The following is a 14,150-nucleotide window of genomic DNA, read 5'->3' on the forward strand; positions in this document are numbered from 1 at the left end:
CGATATGCCTTTAAAAACTATTTCTATTCCGTATATTGCAAGCATTCTCTCTCTGCCTGGATAGATGTAAACAAATGTCTCTTCTTCCTTACAGGACACAAACAGTAAACCAAAGTAAGATTCCACCAAGGTCCAAGTTGGGGAAGAATAAATTCACTGTACTCACAAGGCATGGGGGAAGAGACTCACTGGACAGTGGGTGACCCTGAAATAGCTGCACCTCTGGGAGTTCTCACCCCAGCAACGATGATAACTTCCCCACAGTTCTGCAGCGAGCACTACCTTCATTTGATCTTCACAGTCCTTATCTCCTAACACCACTTAGGACCACTAGGCCTCGTGCAGTTAGGACAGAATTACAAACAAATGGCTAGGAAGTGAGAGGGTCCCGTGACCCTCCCCAGCCCTCGCTTCTAGGATAGAGTACCAAGAGTCAGCCAATGGTATCTCAGAGTTCTCAGGCAAGTTCTCACAGCTCCTTTGACAAAGATGGCAGGTAGGCCTCTCAGAAGAGAGCAAAACACATACACACACACACACACACACACATACACACACACACACACACACACACACACACACACATACACACACACCACAGTAAACTTTTGGTACATTCCATCAAATGGGCATCCATATTATTTCCCAAATATTTCGTGTACCAATCTTAAAAGCAAGTAAGGTTGACAGGCATCATAAACTCACCTTCTATTAGGATGTGTAATTAGCCTTCTGCTGGGGTGAAGAGACCTTGAACCACTAAGGGTGGACTTGTGAGCAGGGAAGAGGAGGACATTGTGTTTGTCTAGGGGAAGACAGTTTCAGCCTCGGAGTTCAGAGACTATTTTACCATTAGACGCTTCGAGAGGAAGAAAGGACACCGGACGAGCCGAGACTGAGGAGGAACATGTACAGTAGGGACAATCTGTGGAAACCACTCAGGCCTGAGCCAGACAAGCTAAGAGATAAAAGGTTCACTTCCTCGCTGTGTGGATAAGAAGCCTTACAAAGAAACAGACAAAGTCTGAACATATCAATGAGTAAGATTCGATACAGTCAAAATGTGAATACGCAATGTATAATGGTACAACATCGACAACAACATAATTTTAATAACAAAAGACTTTAAATCACATTATTATTCGGATGTTGCTGAGATAATGATTACTCCAATTTGACAAGAAACTCCGTGAAGAATAACACATGGTGACGAAGTGTTCGTGTTAGGAGTCTACACAGGTTCAACACCCACCTCTTCTTCCCACACAGGTTCAAAACCCACCTCTTCTACCTTCACAGGTTCAACACCCACCTCTTCTACCTTCACAGGTTCAACACCCACTTCTTCTACCCACACAGGTTCAATACCCACCTCTTCTACCCACACAGGTTCAAAACCCACCTCTTCTACCCACACAGGTTCAAAACCCACCTCTTCTACCTTCACAGGTTCAAAACCCACCTCTTCTACCTTCACAGGTTCAACACCCACCTCTTCTACCTTCACAGGTTCAACACCCACCTCTTCTTCCCACACAGGTTCAACACCCACCTCTTCTACTTCACAGGTTCAAAACCCACCTCTTCTACCTTCACAGGTTCAACAACTACCTCTTCTTCCCACACAGGTTCAACACCCACCTCTTCTACCTTCACAGGTTCAACACCCACCTCTTCTACCCACACAGGTTCAAAACCCACTTCTTCTACCTTCACAGGTTCAAAACCCACCTCTTCTACCTTCACAGGTTCAAAACCCACCTCTTCTACCCACACAGGTTCAACACCCACCTTTTCTTCCCACACAGGTTCAACACCCACCTCTTCTTCACACACAGGTTCAATACCCACCTCTTCTACCTTCACAGGTTCAACACCCACCTTCTTCACACACAGGTTCAACACCCACCTCTTCTACCTTCACAGGTTCAAAACCCACCTTCTTCACACACAGGTTCAACACCCACCTCTTCTACCTTCACAGGTTCAAAACCCACCTTCTTCACACACAGGTTCAACACCCACCTTTTCTTCACACACAGGTTCAACACCCACCTCTTCTACTTCACAGGTTCAAAACCCACCTCTTCTACCCACACAGGTTCAACACCCACCTCTTCTACTTCACAGGTTCAATACCCACCTCTTCTACCTTCACAGGTTCAACACCCACCTTCTTCACACACAGGTTCAACACCCACCTCTTCTACTTCACAGGTTCAATACCCACCTCTTCTTCCCACACAGGTTCAACACCCACCTCTTCTACCTTCACAGGTTCAATACCCACCTCTTCTACCCACACAGGTTCAACACCCACCTCTTCTACTTCACAGGTTCAATACCCACCTCTTCTTCCCACACAGGTTCAACACCCACCTCTTCTTCCCACACAGGTTCAAAACCCACCATTCACGCCTTTGGGAAATATCTTTCCAAATCTAGAAACAAGGTGAATACAGTTCAATAAAACATACGAGTTATTTGTTTATTTTCTCCAGTTGGATTCTACAGAAGTGATTTGGCGAAGGATGCTTTCATTGGGGTCTATAGTTTGACAGCAGTTCAGTCCATCACAGCAGAGAAGTCACGAGGGAAGGAGCCTGAGACAGCCTGTTGCTTTGCATCTGCAGTTGAGAAGCAGAGGGAAGAATCTTGTAAGTCGGCTTCCTTTCTCCTTTCTCTTTAGTTCTGACAATCAGGATGGGTCCTCCCACCTCAATTAACTTGACCTAGAAAATTCGTCAAAAACATGGAGTTTATCTCCTAAGCCGTTCTAGACCCTTAGAAGTTGGCAGTCAATATTAATCATATTAACCATCTTATCGTGAGGATTAAGTGAGGTGTGGGAGAGGGCACAGCAGCCCTTGGTACATAAGGAATTCAAGGAATTCCAGTACACGTTGTTATTGTGTGTTCACCCTGTGAATTTTACAGTTCCCTAACCCATAACAGACAGATGTTTTCCACTGTATCACCGCCAGCCTGACACCAGCACAACTACCTTTGCAAAACAGTATATGCGAATTGCTAACACATAACATGAAAATGATGAACTACTGATCAGAGTTCATATTAAGTGCCCTGGACTCTTTCACCGGGGTTGCATATCAGAGATTTACATTATGATTCATAAGGATAGCAAAATTATAGTTATGAAGTAGTAATGGAAATAATAATATGGTTGGGGGTCACCATGATGTGAGGAACTGGATTAGGAAGGCTGAAAACCCTGCTTTAGAGCTTCCAGTAGTACTTCTCTTCATCCAAAATTAAGAACTTCTCCCCTGCTGGTTAGACTAACAGATTTTCCTCTAGTTTAGATATGGAGGCTCCTGTGGTAAGATGTTTGGTTCTTAGGTTGAATCTACCTGGAACTGAAGGACTCTTTAGAGGTGTACTCCAAGAAATTACCCTTAGCTCATCATAGGATGCCCTCAGACATGGTTGTAGGAGACCCCAAGTCTTCTACCTTTTCTGATTCCTAACTGTAAGAACCAATGTGCTCTGTAACATGCTTCCAACCATCCAGTCCCCTCACCATAAGCCTAAAAACAAAGGATCTGTCCAATCATGGCTGCAACCTTCAAAATGATGAGCCAAGACAAACCCTTTCTCTTTATAAGGCAGTTTTCTCAAGTATTTTATTATAGTCATAGAAAGCTACTCAATATGAATGTTGGGTAAGAGCATTTCCTAGTTTCTTTTGTAGCTGTATGTAGGATAAAAGTGAATTTTAGGACAAAATTTACTTGAGCCTGTGTGAGTGTGTGTGTGTGTGTGTGTGTGTGTGTGTGTGTGTGTGTGTAAGAGAGTTGTGGAATAAGGGACTGAATGTGTATATTCAGGCACACACACACACACACACACACACACACACACACACACACACACACACGCCGAACTGCTTGTGTAAAGGCAGGAGTCGGTTCTCTCCTTCTACAACATGTGTTAGGTATGGAACGTAGGTCGTCAGGCTTGTTAGAAAGCACTTTACCCATTGCCCAAAACCAAAGCCTTTCTTTATACCTGTCTTATGCCTCTTGGGGTTTCTATTCTACAATGAAACACCATGACCAGAAAGCTAGTTGGGAAGGAAAAGGGATTAATCGGCTTACATTTCCATATTGTAGATCGGCACCAAAGAAAGTCAGGATAGGAGCTTAAGCAGGACAGGAACTTGGACGCAGGAGCTGATACAGAGGCTAGGGAAGGATGCTGCTTACTGGCTTGCTCCTTGTGGCTTGTTCAGTCTGCTTTCTTATAGAGCCCAGGATCAGCAGCCCAGGGATTGATCCACCCAATGGGCTGGACCCTCCCCATCAATCACTGATTAAGAGAATACCTTACAGCTAGATCTCATGGAAGCATTTTCTCAGTTGAGGCTCCTTCCTCTCTGATGACTGTAGTTTGTGTCAAGTTGACATGAAACCAGCCAGTACAACACTCATGTACTTGTCCGTTTTTGCTCCACATGCTTTTCTGATTGATTGGTTGAATATAGTTGTTTTGTACTTGGGCACTGAGTACCTCAGGAATGAAATCTGTGTTACTAAAGAAGATCAGCAGAAACTAGCAAGGCACTTCCCATCCTCATGCTGGACTCTTGCTTGGAATGAAATAAATCACTCTATCATTTAAAGTGCCGTTCTTTTGAGTTTTGCTGGCAAGTCAAGCTTCCCTGTATCTGAGACCTGACTGGAGCAGATCATTTCCTCAGACAAGTGTGTCACACACCTCTCACTAGCGTGTGTATCCTACACAGGGTTTCAGTAGAGACAATCATTTTTGCCTGCTGCTTGCAAGAATTACAATGTTTCTGCATTGACATTGACATCTATGTAAATGACCCCCGACCCATAAATTATTTTCATTGCTATTTCACAATTATAATTTTGCTACTGTTATGAATCATAATGTAAATATCTGTGCTTTCAATGGTCTTAGGCGACCCCTGTGATAGGATTATTCATCCCTCTATAGGGATTGGGAACCGCAGATCTAGAATGTGTCTAAGGAACATTGCCAAATTTACCACTGTTACAAGCAGAAAGAAAGCAGCAAATACAGTCAATGAGAAATGCTCATTTCGCTCTTTTGAAGATCACCCTCTATTCCTGGCATTCCAGTAAAATGTGAGTTCTGAAGCCTCTTTGTCACAAGCTTTCAGATAATTTGGTTCTATGGTAACCACTGAGAGAAGAAAGCTGACAGAAAGAAAAAAAATTAGAATCAAAGCAGGTAAACAAGAGTGTGACTAAGTGGACTTTGCCATCTACTTATTTAATGAACACTCATCAAACCTTTCTGCATTGTTTGTTATGCTTACGTCCATGCCATATCTTGATACGTAAGTATAACTGATTGCTTCGTTGCTTGAAAGTTTCAGCTAAATGTGCATCCACATGGCCAGGATGTGTGCAAGCCATGCTGAGATGGAATGGCATAGGGAGGCTGTCAAAAATGCTAGAGTTTGCAGTAAAATACAAAAGGTCGAATGGGCCAGTACTAGGCATTAAATGGAGAAGGCTAAGCATTAAGGCTGTCCATAAAGAAGCGCTCACTGGCGACGAGCTAGGCTGGGGATGGTGAGCAGTTTGACTCCTGATTAGACACCAGGTAGATAATCTATCTAGGGCCATGTTTCTCAACCTTCCTAATTTCTGCAACCCTTTAGTACAATTCCTCATGTTATGGTGATCCCCAACCACGCATTATTTTCATTGATACTTCACAACTATAATGTTGCTACTGTTATGAATCATAGCATAAATATCTGTGTTTTCTAATGGTCTTAGGCAACCCCTGTGAAAGGATGGTTCATTCCCCATCCCCTATAAGGGTCTCGCCCCTACAGCTTGAGACCTGCTGATCCAGAAGGACTTGAAGCCGTAGTAGGAGATGGGGAACAAAGACCACAGGTTCTGAGCAACCAAGTCAAGTCGACGTGCCCGGTGGCTCAGGTTCCAGGACAGGAGGCTTTGGGGACGGCAGTAGATAATGAAAATGGCATTTTCTACCAGCAAAGAGTCAGTGAGTCTAGAGGTTTTTTTGTTTTGTTTTGTTTTGTTTCATATTAAGACCAGAGAAAGACTCAGTGTCATAGCAAGAAATTGTGTCGAATTTCAGACACCCTCGGCTAAGAAAGAGTATCAGAATGAAATGTAATTTTGACCCAAGCATCCAAATTCTAGATACATTATTAGACTTTTTGAGTTAAAATGATAAGGTTTATAAAATACAGTATTGCAAAGTTGTCAAGTTGCGATCCCTTGAAGAGAAAACTGTAGCACGACCCCCGCTGTCTGTGCGACCACACAGTGAGCTCCTCACAGCTAGAGTCATGTATTCCACGTCCACATCCACAACACTGTGCCTAGGTTCCTACGGCTACAGGACCCATGACCTCAGCTCTCACAGCCCACTCTGGGCCAAGTCCATCGCTGCACAGCCCTGTTGACTTCCTACAATTCCCGGAACCAAAGGCAACAAGGCCAGCGGTGTGAACGAAGACGGCCTAAGCAAACAAACAAAACCTTTCATTAGCAACACTACCGGATAAAGGTAAGGACAGCTGATCCATCAGATGCAAAGATCTCCACCCAGGGCCGCAAGAAAGAAGACAAGAAGGCAGCATGCTGCTCGAGGAGAACACAATAATTTATCTCCTCAAACAATGAAGCTCACAAATGCCTCGTGCGTCGTTTGAAGGGGTGATTATTTTAAAAAGCAGAATGAAATTCAAAAATCAAACAAACGCTGTAATGAACTAGGAAAGCAATGTATAATGTGACTGGGAAACACAGCAAAAACAGCAAAGTTTTGCAAAAGACTTCACATGCGAGGAGAAAAAAGCCCACAATATATAAAGCAATTTTGAGCAAAAATTGCAAAGCCGGAGTCACCACAATATCAGAATGTAAGGCAGGCAACAGAGAGCCAAACAGCTTGTGCCATAAAAATGAATGCTTTCATCAGTTAAGTAGGTGAGAGATCTGTCTCTCACCCTGCACACGAAAATAAACTCAAAATGGACCCAAGCCCCAAATGTAAGTTTTTCAGACCACAAACGTACTAGAAAATGTAGGCAAAAGCCTCTAAGACCCCAGTATTTATACTTCAGATGAGGCCTCAAGGCCGCCGGAAACAAAAAGAAACACACGAATTAACAGATGGGAATATCCCAGACCAGGCAGCTTCTGCCCAGCAAAGAGAACAATGAACAGCATCGAGAGACAGTGCCCAAGACAGAGACAAACTCTACTCAAGGGACATGAGGTTGACATCCCAGTTATTTAAGGAATTTCGAAGTTTTCAATAACAATAACAAAAAGAACAGCTCACTTTGAACATAAGGAAAGGACATATCAGCAGACATTTCTCAAAAGAAGAAACCCGGGGCTGGAGAGATGACTAGGCAGTTAAGAGCATCGTCAGCTCTTCCAGAGGACCCAAGTTCAATTCCCGGCACCCATGTGGCAACTAGTAACCCTCTGTAGCTCCAGTCACACTGCATCTTGTGTCCTTTTGTGGTCCCTGTGGATACTACAGGTGTATAATATACAGACACATATGCAGAAAAAAATACGTGTGTAAAATATTTTTAAATTTTTTACTTTAGAAACAAAGGAGAAATTCAAATGGCCAATAAGGACCAAAATAACAAACACTGTCAAGAATATATAAAAAAAGGAGAACGCCCATACATTGTTGTTGGGAATATAATTGGTGGAACGGCCATGTAGAACAGTCAGGAGCCTCCTCAAGACAGCAAAAATCTGTGTGAACAGCTGTCACCCTCTGCATATACATCCAAAGGAAACGATATCGATGTATCCAAGATAGATCTGTATGTCCACTTTTTTTATATGTGTATGTGAGTTTGCCTAAGTGTACATATGTGTTCTCTGTACTGTGAGAATGTAGTAGATTGTGTCAAGCCCCTGCCACTGGAGTTATGGGACTTTATGTAACACCATGTGGGTGCCGAGAACCAGCACCTCTGGCCCTCTGGAAAAGCAGTAAGTGCTTGTAACCTCTGAGCGATCTCGTCGGGCCCTTAAATTATATTTAAAATAAGGGTTAGGCCAATAATTTAGGAAAGATAGATCCAACATTCTAATTTAGATAAAGTGGCGTGCCGACCCCTCCCGTGTCTTCAAAAGGAAAACGCATAAATCTAGATTCTTGCCAGAGAGTTGAACTAAGAGAGTTGATTCCGAATATGAGAATGGGGTTTGCCTCTGTCAGCTCCTGTGTGAGGGGACATTCCCTCACCCTGGGAGCTGAGTCATAACAGGCACTGTGATGACAAAACTATCATCGAAAAGGAGCCAGGAGATCTTCCCGCTCCCTGCAACGGCACAGGAAGATACCGGGGCCTTGGCTCACTCACTCACACCAAAATGGAGAAGCCTACCAGATTTCGCGCAAGCGCACGCGCACGCGCGCGCGCGCGCACACACACACACACACACACACACACACACACACACACACACACACACAAAAGCTACCTTATCCAAAATTACCTACTTTCCGGAATTCTATCGTTAAAAATATACAATTCTAGATTTTAAAACTAATCGACAAAAAGGAGCAGAACTAAGGTCCCCTCCACACACATTGTGAAGCTGTAGAGTGAACCGAGACAAAAAGGCAAATGACTGAAAAGAAAGAGGACCGGAGGGAGGAGGGGGGAAGGGGTAAAATTGCAAATGGGACCTTGAATGTGCTGCAAGGACTCCAGGCAGTGTAGGGTGATTGAAGACTTGAATTAAAAGCAGATCCAAGCAACAAGAAACATATTTTGCAAGGAAGGGCAGATGCGATGGCTTGTGTGGGCCAAAGGAAGTCAAGACAGAGCGACCTAACCGCACCGTCACAGAAGAGCGGTCAGGGGGCGGTAGAGAGCACAGAATCAGAGGCCTAAGGCTCCAAGGCAAGCAGGAATTCCCCGTTGATTTCAGACTTTAACTAGACATAGCAAATATCATCGGATACACAGTTGACCCTCCAGTACTGTTAAAATTCTCCAGATAAGGAGAGAGGAGGCTGTAGAGAAACAGAAATTCAAAGACGTTAGTAGTTACTAAGTCAGAATGTCCAAGTCAAAAAGATTTCGAAGGGCATCGCTCACCTAATCAAAGATGTGGCCTCTGAATTGAAGGGAAAAGGACCCAGACCCAGCCTTTTCTCCATGGCCAGCAATAATATCTTCTGCCAAGATCTTGGCTCTTTGAGCGAAAATAAAATTTTAATACATAAAGTGGGGATGATAACATAAACTACAAAATCAGGATTAAATCCAACGAGTGTGGCAATGTACCACGTATATGATGTTTATTATTATTGTGAAACAAGGACGAACATTTATTTTAGTGGTTTTGCTGTTGTTTTAGGGTGGCTTTTTCCCCTGTTCAAAATTTTTTTGAGTGAGAAATTTTGTTCTTTGACAACTTTATACATGTACAGTGTGGACATGGCCCTGTCCCACCCACCCTCTCTCTTTCCCTCCCTCCCTCCCCATCCCACCCTACCCATCCCTCCCTAACCATCCCTCCCCATCCCTCCTCATCCTTACCCATCCCTCCCTAACCATCCCTCCCTATCCATCCCTCCCTCCCCATTCCTCCCCATCCCTCCCTACCCATCACTCACCATCCCTCCGTATCCCTCCCTCCCCAGCCCTCCCTCCCCATCCCTCCCCACCCTCCTCCTTCTTCCTCACAACTCTCTTTCCTATATTCATGACTCTGCACTTTGATTTGTGCCCCACAGAGCTTAACCAAGGCAGCCTGGATGACCATGGGTTTGAAGTTATCCATTAGACCTCACTGAGCTCACTAGGCACACAACTGAGTGCTGTGTTTTCCTCTTCTGAAATCTGTTAGCTCAAAATACAAAACAAAACCAGTAGTAAGTGGTCGGGACCTGGTAATCCCTTCTCCATTCACAGTTGATCCTTACAACCATCTGACTTGTGTGGGTACAGTGTGTTCTCATGCTTTCTGTTGTTGCAACAAAACATTGATCAAAGCCAGCCTGGGGAGGAAAGGGTATCCGGCTTACACACTATCCACCATTAAAGGGAGGCAGGGCAGGGACTCAAGCAAGAGCAATGGTAGGAACTATACAGCAAAGCTGCTTACTCTGGCTTGCTTGACTCTTTTCCCATACAGCCCAGATCCACATGCACCACACAGAGTGGGTCAGGTCCTCCCACATCAATTCGCAATTGAGAAAATGTCCCCACAGACATGCCCGAAAGCCACTCTGATTCAGGCAATTTCTCAGTCGAGTTTTCTTCTCCCCTCATGACTCTAGCATGTGTCGAGTGGACAAAAAGAAACCAGCACAGAGGGTCGGTAGGCACAGTTGCTCTATGTTCAAGCTTGCAATGCCTGTGTCGTGCCTCAAAGATGGCGCTTTGTGAGCCTTCTCCCTGTTTTCAAGCTCTTACATTCTTTCCACACACACCTTCAGTGTCCCTCGGTTTGTAAAGAAGAGGTATGATTCGGTTCCTGTAGGCCTGCACTTCTTTCCTTCATCCATCTTGTCCAAATGGGCCACATGTGGGGCAGGCTCTGAATGGTTGTTCCTTCTGTGTCTGTTTTAATCTTTGCCTCCCTATTCCCTCCCAAGAGTATTCTTGTTCCCCTTTTAAAGAAGGAGTGAAGCATTCACATTTTGATCATCCGTCTTGAGTTTCATGTGTTCTAGGCATCTAGGGTAATTCAAGCATTTGGGCTAATAGCCACTTATCAATGAGTGTATACCATGTATGTTTTTCTGTGATTGGGTTACCTCACTCAGGGTGATATTTTCCAGTTCCATCCATTTGCCTATGAATTTCATAAAGTCATTGTTTTTGATAGCTGAGTAGTATTCCATTGTGTAGATGTACCACATTTTCTGTATCCATTCCTCTGTTGAAGGGCATCTGGGTTCTTTCCAGCTTCTGGCTATTATAAATAAGGCTGCTATTAACATAGTGGAGCCCGTGTCTTTGTTATATGTTGGGGCATCTTTTGGGTATATGCCGAGGAGAGGTATAGCTGGGTCCTCAGGTAGTTCAATGTCCAATTTTCTGAGGAACCTCCAGACTGATTTCCAGAATGGTTGTACCAGTCTGCAACCCCACCAACAATGGAGAGCTTCCCGAGATTAAGCCACTACCCAAAGACTATACATGGACTGACCCCAGGCTCCAAATTCATAGGTAACAATGAATAGCCTAGTAAGAGCACCAGTGGAAGGGGAACCCCTTGGCCCTGCCAAGACTGGATTGTTTGGGGGAGGGCAGTAATGGGGGGAGGATGGAACACCCACATAGGAAGGGGGAGGGGAACACCCACATAGAAGGGGTGTGGAAGAGGTTAGGGGGATGTTAGCCTGGAAACCAGGAAAGGGAACAACATTTGAAATGTAAATAAGAAATACCCAATTTAATAAAAATGGAGAAAAAAAAAGAGGTATAATTGTCTTGTTTAAGACTGGTCCCTCGATCTTTCTTTATTCTCGCTGCTGTGTTAAGCCATGGGTCTTTGTAGTCACCTCTGTTCACTTCAGGCTGAGAGCATCACTTGTAGTGATTATAAACCAAATATTCAGAATGTAATTTGAGTCTGTGGGAATTCAGCTATGCAACAGTACAGTGGATGGATTGCCTTCTGTGGGGCAGTTTTCAAATCCAGAAGAGCTGGTGTCTTAGTGAGGGTTTTACTGCTGTGAACAGACTCCATGACCAAGGCAACCCAACAATTAGAAGGACAACATTTAATTGGAACTGGCTTACAGGTTCAGAGGTTCAGTCCATTATCTTCAAGGCGGGAACAAGGCAGCATCCAGGCAGGCATGGTACAGGAGGTGTTGAGAGTTCTACATCTTCATCTGAAGGCGGCTAGCAGAATACTGGCTCCCAGGCAGCTAGGATGAGGGTCTTAAAGCTCACACCCACAGTGACTCACCTCCTCCAACAGGGCCACACCTACTAATAGTGCCACTCCCTGGGCTGAGCATATACAAACTGGTCACAGCTGGTTACACTGATAACCATTGTGTCATTCTTACACAAAAGAGCACATCCTTTTTGTCAGGTTTTTATTATAGTTCATAGAGCTCACATCTGGGCAAAACCTCTCATGCTTTAGTTACTGCAGCTGCTTGCTTGGCACCCTCTACCACTATGGAAGCAAAGGAGGTTTGCATGGGGGAGGCTTCCAGCTCAATTCTAGCCTGATATGTCTGTGTCTTGACTCAAGATGTGTGGTGTCTTCAGCAACAACGTTTTATCAATGAGTTCCGGCAGATAACCAAGAGGAGTGCCGAGTATGCATTCTGTTGTGGGTCTCGTCAGCTTCCTTGACCAACATCTCAGTCCAAGAGCCATCGAAGATAGGCACTGTCCTGAGGATGGAAATGCCAAGCAAATGGAAACAGGAAGATATCACCATTCTGATGTCTGACAAAATAGACTTCGGACCAAAACCAGTCAGAAGAGATAAGAAGGGTATTATGGATTGTGTATGCTTGGACGAGGAAATGACACTATTAGAAAGTGTGGCCTTGTTGGAGTAGCTGTGTCACTTGGGGTGGGCTTTAAGACCCTCATCCTGGCTGCCCGGAAGTCAGTCTTGCACTAGCAGCCTTTAGATGAAGATGTAGAACTCTCAGCTTTACCTGCACCCTGCCTGCCTGGATGCTGCCATGTTCCCACCTTGATGATGATGGACTGAACCTCTGAACCTATAAGGCAGCCCCCGTTAAATGTCGTCCTTATGAGAGTTGCCTTGGTCATGGTGTCTGCTCATCGTGATGAAGTTGGCTTCATTCCAGGGATGCAGGGATGACTGTACATGGGTGAATCTACATAGGCAAATCAATAAACACAATACACTGAACAGACTCAAAGATAGAAATCATGTGATCATCTTAGTCAATAAAGAAAAGGCCTTCAGCGAAATTCAGCATCCGGTCACGGTAGAGGTCAGAACAGGCGCAAAAATGTAAGCTAACATTTCTAAGTTGTAGAAAGGAAAAATTTTAATACTGTTTCAAAAAGAATTACTATACATTCCTGCAACATGGACTCACGCTTTGGGCCCGTTTATGGGACTCAGTAGCATTCATGGAGCACAGCATTACACGGATTACCTGAGCTCAGTACCTCATGCTGTTGCAAAACCAAGATAGCAGATCCCATACTCTTAGTGAGTAGCACCTTCTTCTCTTGGTTTGGATTAGCCACTAGTTGTTTCTGAAACACTTTTTCTTTCTTTTTTCTTTTTTTCGGAGCTGGGGACCAAACCCAGGGCCTTATGCTTGCTAGGCAAGCACTCTACCATTGAGCTAAATCCCCAACCCCTCTGAAACACTTTTTAAAAGAGAGTTTTATTCAATAAATTTTCAGATTAGAATTTTATACCATCTTTTGAGATTATGATATAACTTTATCATCTCCTCTACCCTTCCTTTCTCCAGCACCCCTGATGGACCTACTTCTTGCTTCTTTCATCTGTGTGACATCTTTTTCTTTGAGTGAGTGTGTGTGTGTGTGTGTGTGTGTGTGTGTGTGTGTGTAAGTGCAATCCATTCAGTCCATAACACGTGACTTGTATGTATAGGTTTTTGGACCTCACAATTTGGTATTAGATAACCAGTTGGCATGCTCTTTTCTGGAAAAGACTCTTTCCCCTCCTCTCAGCATATCTTGATTGCCTGTGGTCCTTTGTTTAGGGTTGCGGCCCCATGAGCTTTCCTCCTTCCGTGTTAGCATGTCTAGCGGTGGCATTGTCGTTCAGGTCTTGTTTAAGCAGCTGTGGTGGTGAAAGACTTTATGGGTGTAGCTTCCCTGTAATTTCTAGCAGACACAACCTCACAGAGAGCTCAGTTCCTCTGGTGCTTACCAGTTTTCCAGCCCACCTTTTGTGGAGAGCCCTGAGCCTCAGGTGGCCGTAGAGACATCCATTGGGATGGAGTTCCACAAGTCTGCATTTTGATCAGTTGTGGTTTTCCGTAACGGTCTCTATTTCAAAGAGAAGTTTCTCAGGGAAGAATGAAACTATAATTATCTGTGGGTATAAGGATAAGTATTCAGTTGTAGACTGTGTTGATTTAATAACACAACTGGTGTAGGTACTCCTTCAAGA

At 44.3% G+C, this 14,150-nt stretch overlaps 1 long non-coding RNA gene across 2 annotated transcripts in view; it reads right to left on the reverse strand.

Moving 5' to 3' along the window:
* Positions 1-2,253: 2,253 nt before the first annotated feature.
* The window catches only part of LOC108351538 (uncharacterized), a 36,658-nt gene continuing 24,761 nt past the window's right edge, over positions 2,254-14,150 (reverse strand). For both annotated transcript variants that reach the window (XR_010053522.1, XR_010053521.1), the window contains exon 3: positions 2,254-2,627. This is a non-coding gene — a long non-coding RNA (uncharacterized LOC108351538). The remainder of the gene's footprint in view (positions 2,628-14,150) is intronic.

Source organism: Rattus norvegicus, chromosome 7 (assembly GCF_036323735.1).
Source record: "Rattus norvegicus strain BN/NHsdMcwi chromosome 7, GRCr8, whole genome shotgun sequence".
NCBI classification, from domain to species: domain Eukaryota; kingdom Metazoa; phylum Chordata; class Mammalia; order Rodentia; family Muridae; genus Rattus; species Rattus norvegicus.